This window comes from Muntiacus reevesi, chromosome 4 (assembly GCF_963930625.1).
Source record: "Muntiacus reevesi chromosome 4, mMunRee1.1, whole genome shotgun sequence".
NCBI classification, from domain to species: Eukaryota; Metazoa; Chordata; class Mammalia; order Artiodactyla; family Cervidae; genus Muntiacus; species Muntiacus reevesi.
Genome location: NC_089252.1, coordinates 47636346 through 47650773, shown reverse-complemented (window position 1 = coordinate 47650773; position 14428 = coordinate 47636346). Strand labels below are relative to the sequence as shown.

The window sequence follows — 14428 nt, the reverse complement described above, 5'->3', positions numbered from 1 at the left end:
CTGCATCAGCCATGAGTCTTTGCTAACCATGATATACTAATCGCACAATGTCACAGGACCTTTGCATGTGATATTCACCCTGCCTGAAATTATTTCTCTCCCTTCTTCACCAAACTTGCCTCTAAGTCACTCAGGTAAGCTAATTCCAGTCAACCTATGCATGAGGGTATCTCAGAAACACTACTCCTCCATGTAGACCCAACGGTCCTTGGTCTCACTACTTCGGCAGCAGCTCTTATTAAACATTAGCAGTATGCAGCACATTGAAACATTTATACCTGTATTTCTCTATGTGGGGAGAGAATGACGGAAGTTCAGCAACAGTTCCCAAGGTAATTCCTTGATTCCTTGGTCTCTATCCACCCCATTGCCACCGCAATCCCCAAGAAAGTTATTACTTTGACTAGGCATGATCTAGCATGTCAATGAATTATATGCATAAAGCAAGGGATGCTACTGAATTTAGATATGCTTCACGTAATGACATTGGCCCACTCTTGAAAGTGGTTTGTAAGACAAGTTTCTAACAGGAACCATTATTTTCCATTGGTTTTCATTAGAATTTCAAAGTTAATGTTGCCAGTGAGGAAACACTTGTCTTAAAGAACTATATAGAATACTATTCAGCAATTAAGAGGCTGCAGACTGTATGATTCCATTCATACGACATTATGGACAAGACAAAACCACAGGGACAGAAAACAGATGAGTTGTGTCTTGGGGCTGAAATTGAGGGCAGGAGACTGACCACACAGGGGCAGGGGGAACTCTGGCAGGTGATAGAAATGTTTTATATCTTTTTTTTTTTTTTTGGCTATTACAAAAGTTTATTTAACAAAAAAAGTTCAGTAAGAAAATGTACACAGCCCAATTTTTCTGGTAGTAAAATGTGGAAAAGGGGACACATGGAAGCAGTTGATTTCTCTGGTGAACACAGCCATTGTTCATACTCGTTCCAAGGCTTCTAACATGATGACACTATTTCCTCGTATTACCACCATTCCAATATTGTTCTGTTGCCCACTACTTGCCATCTCCACACATTCATCTATCACAAGAATCATAAAGGGATCAAATCCCCGCAATATTCCTTGGACATGTCTGCCATCATTTAATTTCAATGATAACTTCTTGTCCATAAACTTCTTCAGCTCAGGAGGGTGTGCTTTGCTCATGATGTCTACTCTGCGAGCTCAAAGAAGCCTCCAAACGGAATTAGAGCCAGAAATGTTTTATATCTTGATTGCGGTGAAAGTTACATGACTGTATGTGTTTGTCAAAATTAAAGAAGTACATATCTTAAAAGGGGAAATTTTTACCATATTTAATTTTTGCCTCAATAAACCTGACTTACAAAAAAAAAGTACATCTAATAGTGAAATAAAACTCCAAACTTAGCATGTAAGAATATGTATGACTTTCTGGACAGAATGATAGCTGGTTGGTATGAAACTTTCTTTCTTTTATGGCACAAGTGTAGCTACGTTTAAGAAGAAAGACATTTTACGTGACACTCTTGTGGTCGTGTTTGGGAAGGGGTGGGGTCTGGGTCTGAGGGGCATGTCCCCGGGGCCAAGTCGAAGACCACATAGCTTTGCTGTCAGGCCACACGTGTAGGGTAGAGATGAGGGAACAAATTCTGCACTAAACAGTGGGAAGTGAAGTAGTGGGCCAGGCCGGACAGAAGGACAGAGAATCCGGACGCCAGCTGAACAGCGGGCAGAACACACAGAACTGGCGGAATAAACTGAGGCTGACCTGTAACTGGCCCTAAAGGGGTGGAAGCCGAGCAATCCTGTTGCTCAGAACAAATCCTGGGTCCCTTCTGTCTCTCCTCCCTTAGATTCACGCAAACACACCCCAACAAGGGCAATATTCACTGCTGTGTCTCTGCCACCTAAGAGAGCCTCTGGCAGTGTTAGTGATTTAATGTCAATTTCTTCTCAGTGGAATGAATCTTATATACCAGAGGCAGGCAGTAAGAACAGGAGTAAAAACGACAGACTTTCAAATAGCTGGGTTCAAATCTCAACCACGTGACCTTGGACAATTCATGTCACGCCTCTGCACCTGTTACTCTTCTCTGCCTGGGGACTGACCATGCTGGGGCCATGCTGTAGACTCACGTGGGGAGCTGGATGCAAGCCTTAGCACCAGGCCCAGCTGGCAGTGAGCACCAGTAAACCAAAGGTCACAAGTAAGCGGTGACTGCAGCCCAAATCCAGTTCATGGAAATGTTATGCCCACACTGAGATGTTTTTTTTTTTTAGTTAACTGTCGGCACTGAAAAATTGAGAACTTTTACATAAATAGATGGATCTAGGGCTTTTCCTTAACAACACAGTCTGCCTCCCCCAGGGCAACCAGAGGCTGGAACTCACTGGAAGCTCCCCCCTTTGGACAAGGGCTGTCCATTTCCTGTTGCCCCAGCCCACGGCCCTGTGCCATGGCCCATCCGGTCGTTGTGGACCCGTGTCAGCACAGCGGCAGTAATTGGTACTGGCATGATTCATGCTTTTACGAATGCACTTATTACACAGCTGCTCTTCCACTTGCTAGTCTAGTCCCTTTTGACACTTTCATGGCCACTAGAGGGCCATACAGATGCAATGTTTTCAAAAACAGCAAAGCTAATATGTAAAAAAATTACACATGTAACGAGAGAAGCCTTTTAAAAATCAGGACAACGCTGACCGACGACACACTTTTATTGTTAACGTCGTCCAATGTAAAGAGGAGGTGAGGACTTCTCTGGTGGCCCAGTGGTGAAGAATATACCTTCCAACACAGAGGACTTGGGTTCGATCCCTGGCCCAGGAACTATGATCCCAAATGCCTCGGGGCAACTAAGCTCTCATGCCACAACAGAAGATCCTGCATGCTGCAACTAAGACCCGACACAGCCAAAAATAAATAAATATTAAAAACAAAAGAAGAAGAAGAAATAATAGGTGGGACATCATCTGTCCTCAACAGAAACCAAAGACCTGACTGAGATTCATTCACTTAAGCAGCATCCATGCAGGAAAAGCACAAAGAAACGGTTCCTCTTACCCTGTGCTTCCAACCTCCCAGAGCGTGAGCCCTGGCCTCCCATAACACAGGGGATGGGCCAGCGAAGAGTCAGGAGCAGAACTGTGAGAATAAACCACCCAAGCTCACATCCCAGGTCCATGATATCTGACTTGTAGCTTAGCCTTTCAGCGCAGTATTTTCCTCAAAATGAATCTCCACACACAGGACCAGCATCATGGGTATGTGACCAGCACAGTCTCATCCATCCCTTCCCTCTCCTCAGGAAGGCCTCCTTCTTGGGATTTAATGCTCCCCTACCCGTCCACCCCCACTGCCATCTTGGAATTCTTAATGATTTTTATCTTTAATTTTCTTGTGTTTCGTAGGTGAAGTCTGATGGGAGCACGTGCCAAGGACCTGGAGCCTCAGCCCACGTGGTCCTGCCTCCTACTGTCACCCAAGATGGAGGCTCTGTCACCTGCTTCCTGGCCAGAGGCTCCCTGGGACAGAGGCAACAGTGAGGCAAGTGGGAAGGTGTCCTGTGGGGACACAAATCCCTGAGAACCGGCACAGCCTTCAGGGGACCAGGAGGCAGCCTCCGTGCTGAATCTAAACACATAGAAGAGTGAGGAGGAGGGAAGGAGGGGGAAGAGAGAAAAAGGTCTGGAAAATTAGGCTGGAGGAGAAAACAGGGGCTGACCTGAACTGACTTGCAATAAGCCAGCTATGACTGCCAGTCCTACTAACTCCAGAAAGAAAAACTGTGGAACCAGATGAAATTAGGAAAGGTTTAGCACTTCCTTCAAAATTAAGTATGCTTACATGGCTTCTTGGTGGATGCTTCTAGATGATCAAATATCTATGTTGCAAGAAATTTTCTTTGATCTAACTACTAATGATCTCAAGGTGGTATAAAACATCAGTTCTTGGGGGAAATAGAGATTTAAAAGAAATTCAAAATCAGATGGATATTAACAAGATAATAATATTTTAGCTTTTTTAAATTAACATTTTAAAGGATTTATAAATCCCTATGACTCAACTGAGAACTCTCCAATGACTATAAACTCACATTATCATTGATAGTATTATAATAAGGAAAGCAATAATAAGTTTAAGTAGCTTAAAATGCTTTAAATAAATAACCTGAACTTAGGAGTTCAAGCCCCACTCCGCCTGAATTTACATTAAGTATTCTACCAAATTCAGTAAGTTATAAAAGCAAATTTTCTTTAATTACACCTTTACGTTTTTGATAGTAAACATTTTAAGAAAATATTATGATTTTAATTGTGTGCCTAAACCTATTATCCATGGCTTTTCATTCTTTTTTTTTAATGGCTTTTCATTCTATTTCTCAAAGTTCTGTAAAACTTGGTAAATAATATCATCAAACCATGCAAACATAAATTGAAAAACCTTATCTAAGTTCATGAAGAAGAAAATTATAAAAATTATAATGCTTCCTTTTACTCTTGCCACTTTCACAACCAAGTTTTCTCAAACTATTAAAAAAAAACTCTTGTACTGTATCACTTATCCCACTGTATTTGAGCGAATCTCAAATTTAACTTAAGAAATGGAAGAATCCCTTTATAGAAGTTCCAAAACTAGAAAGATTCAGCTACATAGCTTACAGACTTTTTTGAGAAACTACAATGCTACTCATAAAAATTTGGAAGCACCCCAAATGCCAAACCAAAAGGAACTAATTCTATAAATACATCATATGAAAGAGTATACAGTTACTTCATTGATGTTGTAGGAGAGTATTTAATGACAGTAGAAAATGTTTATGATCTATTCAATCAAAAGGACCAATAATACTGCACAAGACTTTTATACACCTAACATACAGCTGGAAAGAAAAAATTCTGGAAGAATGTATCCCCACTCTTAACAGTGGTTGTCTTTGGGGAGTGGGTGTATTTCTAATGCATTTTCTTATTTTATGAATTGCTTTGTTAAAGCACCACATTGGAACAATTAAACCATTTCTGAAGTGCATTCCTTAGCTATGGATCATACCTGGACTCTTAGTTAGCAGAGTTTGTGAATAATTTATGATTTATCTTTTTAAAAAGAGCAGATTCTGATTTATCCCCCACAGGGACTTTACTGCTCCCTTGTGGTCTATACACTCTCTAAAACAGGAGAGAAAAGGGTGGGTAGAGGATGTAGTTGGAGGCTGGGTCTAACTCTGGATCCTTCCTGGGCGTATGTCCTCCAAGAAGGATGGGCAAGATCCTTCTGCTTGGATCCCCGCTCCTCCTAATCACCCTCGGACCTTTGCCTGGATATCACTCTTCCCAGAACCCTTCCTTGACCCCTTCCATCTATGTTGGGTGTTTCTGTGTGTATACACACATCAAAGCATTCATGGCACAAATATTTTCCACTTACTTAGCTGTAATCCCGTCTAGAATAGAAGCTTCCAAAACTCGTATCTTTTTTTTTTTTTTCATATATCCCTGATCCCCAGGCTCTAACACACCTGAGTCAAAGCATATGTTCAGTAACCATCTGTCAAGTGGAGAAACACATCTATCTTGTCTATCAGACTGGAAAAAAAGATGGAGGAGTACTGTGTTAAAGTTTCTCCCAAGAGTTTCTACAGAAGCCATGCTGGGTGAAAGGGGCATAAGGAGGCATATCTCAGGAGGCTAAGGGTTCAGATCACACGCAGCCAGAATAGGCTGAAAATCAGATTGGGTTTAGGAATAGATTCAGGGTGAACCAAAGGGTAGATAGAAAAGATGACTGAGAGATGGCCCAACTAGGAGACCCAATCAGATAACAAAGAGAAATCAGTAGCTAAGAAAACTGGGTAGAGACTTCCCTGGAGAGCCAGTGGTCAAGAACATACCTTCCAATGCAGGGAACATGGGTTTGATCCCTGGTCGGGGAACTAAGATCCCACATACTGAAGGGCAACTGAGCTGAGGTGTGGCAACCAGAGAAAGCCCTTGCACAGCAACGAAGACCCAGGATAGCCAAAATCTTAAAAAAAATAATTTTAAAAGCTAAGAGGTTTTTTTTTCTTTTTAAAGAAAACTGAGAGTCCCTTTCCATCCTCATAAATAATCCACATAATCCTTTATGGCAGAGGAGACATTTCACTAAGATTACAGCCACCTAGAAGAGGTCCCCATAACATGAGATTTAACTTTTTATAAAATTAAACACTATACTTCACCAAAGTTCTCGGGGTTCAACCTCTTAATGTTGCAAACAAGTATTTCAACAACACAAAGATTGTTTTTATCATTGTGTCTCTGACCCAGACGTACAGACAAGCAGAAAATCATATTTGACACATGAATTTCCAACCTGTGATCACAGTACTGCCGTTTACTCATCTCAAAAAGGTGCTCTGGGCTGGACAACCCGCGAAATATGGGGGTTCACGAGGTAGGCTGTCTCTTCTGACTCAGAACGGGTCAAGCAGGCAGAAAGAACAAATGCCCTTCTCACTCTTCCCCCAAGCCAGCAGTCAGCTCACACTCACAAATGGCAACAGTGCTTGTGAATAAACATCTCTGAATCCAACCCCACCTCGGAATAGAAGAGAACCACCCACCTCCATGCCCTGCCACACACTACAGCAAAGCTTGGGTGTTCCAGTTTAGGCAAACAAATGATTGTTTGATATATCATGGTCTCCAACCTGGAAAGGATAACCAGGAGTGAATCATTATTTCTAGCTTATTAATACCAAGAGCTGCTTCTGATAACACAAAGAACTAGAAAAGGAGAGAGAGAGCTTCTTCTCAACGATTCAAGTTAATAAAAGTATAAACAGGACACTTCTCTCAATATTCTTCCAAGCTGTAGAAACAGGCCAGGATTAAGTCTAGATATTTAAATATGTCCTGCTGGAAGAAATTCCTTAATCCAAAATACATGTGTCAAAAACAGAAAATGGTGACTTTACTTGTTACTCTCAGTAGAAAAATATTAATGGACCCTTCAGAGCACACAGCAGGCCCATGACATTTTTTAATCGAGGGAATTTAGGGGTAACGTCTATATCCTAACGGTTACCTTGCTGTTCTCATCAAAACAACGAAGAGATCGCTTCCTAGGTTCTAGATCCGGTGATGGAGGAATAAAATGAACTCACTCTCCCACAGATAACAAGAGTCAACACTATTTACATTATTTAAAGAAAAACAACTGTTTGAAGGCTCTGGAAAATGAATAAACAGGCAGAACTGGAAGGAATATGCCCCTTGAATTAAGGGAACTGCGCTAGGTAATTCCCACATTTAGAGAGGTATTCCCCAGCTGTGCGGACGTAAACTAAAATTCAAAAGAAAGCTTCAACCCTACCTTGGTTCAAGGTATCTGAGGAAGGACCTCGGGAATGCCAGAGTGACTGGAGATGGGATGGAATCCCGGAAACGAAGGAGTCACAGAGACAGAGACCCCCAGATCCACTCAGACGTTTGCGCTGCGCTGCGCTGCGCAGAGGGGAGGAGGGGCCTGGAGGAGGGGCCTGCGAGGAGCACGTGGGCGACAACTGCTGAAAAGTCAGGAAAGATATCAGCTGCTGCTCATCAAGAGAAGACAGAGTTGGATATCGAATCCTCCTAGGTGAGAGGAATTTGTTAAACATTGCTGGCTTTCCATTGAAACGGCAGCAGCGCCTTACAAGCAAACAACCTATGTCCCAGGACTAATGAGTGAACAACAGATGGGGAACATGTACATTGTGGGAATACCAGAAGGGGAAGAAAGAAAGGAGAATAAATACTTGAAGTAATAATTCGTGAGGATTTTTCAAAATTAACAACAGAAGAATCTCAGAAACCATCAAGCAGGGATAAATACCCGAATCTACATACCCAGGCATATTACATTCAAATGGCAGAAAACCAAAGAAAAAGAAAATCTTGAAAGGAGTCAGGAAAAAATACCTCACTTAAAGAGGGACAAGGATAAGAATTATACTGGACTTCTCATAAGAAACCAAGCAAACAAAAAGAGAATGGAGTGAAATATTTAGGGTTATGGGTTTAAAAAAAAAAAAAAACAGTCAAAATTATCCTTCAAGAATGAAAGAAAAATAGACTCAGAGACTTCCCTGATGGCCCCGTGGTTAAGAATCTTCCTTCCAGTGCAGGGGACTTGGGCTTGATCCCTGATCGGGGAACTAAGATCATGTATCCCACAACAAAGACTCAACACAGCCAAATAAATGAATAAACATTAAAAATAAAAAGACAACAATAAATATTGAAAAAGAAAAGACTCTTTCAAACAAACAGAAGTTGAGGGAATAGTAGGCCAGTAGACCTGCCTTTTGGAGAAGGCAATGGCACCCCACTCCAGTACTCTTGCCTGGAAAATCCCATGGACGGAGGAGCCTGGTAGGCTGAAGTCCATGGGGTCGGGAAGAATCGGACATGACTGAGCGACTTCACTTTCACTTTTCTGCATTGGAGAAGGAAATGGCAACCCACTCCAGTGGTCTTGCCTGGAGAATCCCAGGGGTGGGGTCGCACAGAGTCGGACACGACTGAAGTGACTTAGCAGTAGCAGTAGACCTGCCTTGAGAAGAATGTTAAAAGTTCTTTAGAGACAAAGAGAATTATGCAGGTCAGAAACTCAGATCTACATAAAGTTAGGAAGAACCTTTAGAGAAGAAATACAGGTAAAATCTTCTATGTTTCTTATTTTTTACTGATGTGATAGATAATTGTTGGTTCAAAATAAAAATAGGAACTATTACAGCTTATGGATAAGTGAAATGAATAACACTGAGTTACAAGGGATGGAAGGGAGTAACTGGGAACATTCTTTCATAAAGAACCTGTACTAGCTGTGAATCACTATAGTGTTATTTGCAAGTGGACTTCATTTAGTTGTAAATGTATGTTAACAAGTGTTAGGCCAACCACTGAAAAAAATTTTTAATAAGTATAATTTACAAGCTAAGAGAAAAGAGAAAATTGATTCATATAAACACTCAAAACCAGACAAGGCAGGAAAGAAGGTTTTTTTAAAAGAATTAAAGGCAAATGTAGCAAGTAGAAAACAGTAAAAAGTATGGCATATGTTAATCCAAATATATCAATAATCACTTTTTAAATATGAATTGTCTAAATATACCAATTAAAAGACAGGAGCTGACAAAGTGGATTAAAAAAATCAAGATTCAACTATATGTTTTCTATCTATAGGAAACTAACTTTATTATGAAGACAGATAAAAGTAAGGGAATAGAGAGTGGTATGTCTTGTTAATAATAAAACAAAGGTGGAGTAGCTATCTTAATTTCAGACAAAGCCAACTTCAGAATAAGGAAAATTACTAGAGATAAAGATGGGCATTAATGATTGATTGGATCAATTTTCCAAGAAGATATAACAATCCTGAATAGATAGGGGGAAAATGCAAACAGTGGCAGATTTTATTTTCTTGGGCTCTAAAATCACCACTGCTGGAGACTGCAGCCATGAAATTAAAAGACGCTTGCTCCAATAAATGCTGGAGAGGGTGTGGAGAAAAGGGAACCCTCTTACACTGTTGGTGGGAATGCAAACTAGTATAGCCACTATGGAGAACAGTGTGGAGATTCCTTAAAAAACTGGAAATAGAACTGCCATATGACCCAGCAATCCCACTCCTGGGCATACACACTGAGGAAACCAGATCTGAAAGAGACATGTGTACCCCAATGTTCATTGCAGAACTGTTTATAATAGCCAGGACATGGAAGCAACCTAGATGCCCATCAGCAGACGAATGGATAAGGAAGCTGTGGTACATATATACCATGGAATATTACTCAGCCATTAAAAACAATTCATTTGAATCAGTTCTAATGAGATGGATGAAACTGGAGCCCATTATACAGAGTGAAGTAAGCCAGAAAGATAAAGACCAATACAGTATACTAACGCATATATATGGAATTTAAAAAGATGGTAACAATAACCCTATATGCAAAACAGAAAAAGAGACACAGATGTACAGACCAGACTTTTAGACTCTGTGGGAGAAGGCGAGGGTGGGATGTTCTGAGAGAATAGCATTGAAACAAGTATGCTATCAAGTGTGAAACAGATCACCAGCCCGGGTTGGATGCATGAGACGAGTGCTCAGGGCTGGTGCACTGGGATGACCCAGAGGGATGGGATGGAGAGGGAGGCGGGAGGGGGGATCAGGATGAGGAACACATGTAAATCCATGGCTGATTCATGTCAATGTATGGCAAAAACCACTACAGTATTGTAAAGTAATTAGCCTTCAACTAATAAAAATAAATAGAAGAAAAAAAGATGCTTGATCCTGAAGAAAAGCTATGCCAAGCCTAAACAGTGTACTAAAAAGCAGAGACATCACTTTGCCCACAAAGGTCTGTCTAGCCAAAGCTATTATTTTTCCAGTAGTCATGTACTGATGTGACAGTTGGACCATAAAGAAAGCTGAGCACCGAAGAACTGATGCTTTCGAACTGTGGTGCTGGAGAAGACTCTTGAAATCCCTTGGACAGCAAGATCCAACCAGTCAATCCTAAAGAAAATCAGTCCTGACTATTCATTGGAAGAACTGACGCTAAAGCTGAAGCTCCAGGACTTGGGCTAACTAATGCAAAGAGCCGATTCACTGGAGAAGAACCTGACTCTGGGAAAGACAGAGCAGGAGGAGAAGGAGGCAACAGAGGACGAGATGGAATCACTGATTCAGTGGACATAAGTTTGTGCAAACTCTGGGAGATAGTGGAGGACAGGGAAGCCTGGCCTGCTGCAGACCATGGGGTTGAAAGAGTCAGACACAACTTAGGGACTGAACAACAGCAATGTGTATAGACCCGACAATACAGCAGCAAAATACATGAGGTAAAAAGACAGAACTGCAAGGAGAAATGGACAAAGCCGCCCTTACAGTTGGAGACTTCAGCACCCCTGTCAGTAATCAACAGAAGCAGCAGGCAGAAAATCAGTAAGGACAGAGTTGAGGTGAACAGCACCATCAATCAACTGGATTTAATTGACATTTATAAAATACTTCATCCAACAGCATCAGACTCATTCTTCTCAAGCTCACAAGGAATAGTCACCAAGAGAGACCACATCCCTGGTCATAACACAGCTGTAAACTAGAAATAATACGAAGTATGTCCTCAGACTAATACAGAATTAAACTAAAACTCAATAACAGAAATATGGCTGGAGAATGTTTGGAGATTAAACAACACACTTCCAAATAACACCTAGGTAAACAAGGAGTCTCAACAGAAATTTTGATGAATTTTGAAATATTTTGAAGGAAGAAAAATGAAAATACAACTTACCAATATTTGTGGGATGTAGTGAAAGCAGGGCTCAGAGGGAAATTTCATACAGTACAGCCACTTGGGAAACAATTTGTCAGTTAAAAAAAAATAAAAAACTAAGCATACAGCTACCACAGGATCTAGCAATTGAACTCCTGGGAGTTGTACTTCCAGATAAATGAAGTTATTTCCCCACAAAAACCTGTGCTCGAATGTTTATAGCAGCTGAATTCATGAGAGCTACAAACTAGAAACAACTCAGTTGTACTTCAATGGGTAGAATGATGAAGCTAACTATGGTACATCCACACACCAGGGAACACTACTCAGTAATAAAAAGGGACAAACTCTTGCTATGTGCAACCACCTGGATGAATCTCCAGAGAGTTACGCTGAGTGAAAACAGCCAGTCTCAAACGGTTTTATACTGTATCATTCCATTTATATGGCATTCTTGAAATGACAAGAATTTCAAGAATTTGAAAGAATTTCAAGAATCTTGGGCTTCCCTGGTGGCTCAGAGGGTAAAGCATCTGCCTGCAATGCAGGAGACCCGGGTTTGATCCCTGCATCAGGAAGATCCCCTGGAGAAGGACATGGCAACCCCACTCTAGTATTCCTGTCTGGAGAATCCCATGAACGGAGGAGCCTGGTGGGCTATATATGTATAGTCCATGGGGTCACAGAGAGTCGGACACAACTGAGTGACTTCACTTGAAATGACAAAATTATGGAAATGGAGAACAGATGAGTAGTTGTTAGGGGCTAAGGGGGAGGCGATGGTGGGAGGGGAGTGGGTGTGGCTAGAAAGGGGCTTTATGAGGGATGGGAATGATCTGTCTCCACTGTATCAGTGTCAATATCCAGGTTCTGATAACTGTACAAAAATTGTGGATGATGGTGCTATTGAGGTGAAAAGTACAGGGTTAAGAGCTCTCTGTATTATTTTTTACAAGGGCATATAATTATCTCAAAATAAGTTTAAGAAAAAATGATAGGGATATAAGTTACATGGATAGATGCACTGGTCAATACTCATTGATTTGTATCCTTAAGAACTGTGCATTTCACTGTAGGTAAATTTAATTTACCTACAAGTTTAAATTTCAAGTTTAAAGAAATGATGTAGTCTCCTAGCTACATTTACTACTTTCCAATAAGCTGCCTGCCAATGTAAGGGACATAGATCTTTCCAGACCATGCCATGCAGTGACTAAGTCTGTGCACCACAACTACTGAGACTGTGCTCCAGACCCTGCAAGCCACAACTGCTGAGCCTGCATGCTGCAGCTTCTGAAGTCCACATGTCCTAGAGCCCAAGTCACTGCAGTGAGAAGCCCCCACTTGCCACAACTAGAGAAAAGCCTGAGAGCAACAACAAAGACCCAGAACAGACAACAAATAATAAAAATTAAAAAAAAAAAATTCTTAAAAAGGAACAGGGCAAAAGAGTGCTCACAATAAGAATTCGAGGTGCAACTTACTAAATACCATTTCTGATAAACACTTCTCTTGCATGTTCCTTAGACTTATCTTCTGTCAACCTAACTTGAACAAAGTTCAATTGACATTGTGTTGAATTATTTCTACTTTCTAATCATGCATATACTCTTGGCACCAGTTTGAGTAACACTGTTGGAAATATATCCAGGAAGAGTCCTCAATATCTTGAGTAACCGTTCCTTTATGCCACTTGTATTAGTAGATATAGTTATGGAACAATGACAATGGTTATTAGGAGGTGGAATGTTTCATAAAAGAAATCATTTAATATCATGAAACAAAACTGCATTCTATAACACATAGGTCTATTCAATGCACCACAGCCGTTTCATTTATGATGAAGTGTAACATTTATAAGTTATGAAATCCTAAAACTATTTCTAATAAGCAAGATTAGAAAACTAAATATGTTGGCTGGAAAAAGAAAAAACACTTTTTGTAAGTGTCCTTGGTCAACAGTGAAGAGTGTGTTAGTCTCAGTCGTGTTTGACTCTGCGACCCCATAAAAAAAGCGATGTGCTGTTTTGGTTTCCTAAGTAACCATTCCTTAGTCAATGGAGGGCTTCCCTGGTGGCTCAGATGGTAAGGAATCTGCCTGCAATGGAGGAGACCCAGGTTCAGTCCCTGGGTTGGGAAGATCCCCTGGAGAAGGGAATGGCTAGCCACTCCAGTATTCTTGCCTGGAGAATTCCATAGACAGAGAAGCCTGGCGGGCTATACAGTCCATGGGGTTGCAAAGAGTCAGACACGACTGAGTGACTAACACTTTAGTCAATGAAAGCTTCTATTATTTTACTAGTAATTAGAATTTCAGTATTTCCTGAAGCTTAATACTTTACAGATTCTTTGGTTAAAAGGTGATGTTGTGGAATTCAGAGTCGCAAAACACACCTCGGAAGACACTCATGACAGTGGAGTACAGTTTATTATGCCAGCGGGTGCAAGGGGAATCAGTTCCCAACGAGGACCCTGACGTTTCTGAGAGGCCCAGTTTTATACCCCCCACTACGTGACAGGTTACATGTTAGCAACCTCTTTGTTGTTTATGTTTGAGTTTTACAAGTAGGTTCTAGGAGAACAAACAATTAAGGTTAAAGGTGGGGAACAGTGATTATATGTCAAGGGGGGACATCTCCATGGTTAATCTAACAGGGGCAGCCTAACGTCAGCTACAGTCTCCGTTTGTCATGTCAGGAGGGAAGTCTCCAGGAGACCTGGTTTTCACCAGCAACGGTTTCCTCACTCTGGGGGAAGGGTTCAGGCCCAGTTCACATCAAATCTTTGAGACGGATAACAGGCTTCAAGATGGAGTCTCTCCTGCTTTCCTCACACTGGCCCCAACAGCGAGAGTTCCCTGTAATTATAGTAAAATGTGCATATGCTCAGATGCTCAGTCGTGTCAGACTCTTTGCTACCCCATGGACTCTAGCCTGCCAGGCTCCTCTGTTCACAGGGATTCTCCAGGCAAGAATACTGGAGTGGGTTGCCATATAGTAAAATAGATTTTTTAAAGACAATTTTTATAATAATGCAGAGAGAATATCCTTTAATCTCAACATTAGTATATTTCCCAGAACTAACTGGGAATATTAAAATCATAGAATATTAAAACTATAAGGTCCAGAG

At 41.1% G+C, this 14428-nt stretch overlaps 1 pseudogene; it reads right to left on the bottom strand.

The window, feature by feature from the left end:
* Positions 1-867: 867 nt before the first annotated feature.
* Positions 868-1216, bottom strand: LOC136167677 (small nuclear ribonucleoprotein G pseudogene; annotated as a pseudogene).
* Between the last annotated feature and the right edge of the window lie 13212 nt (positions 1217-14428).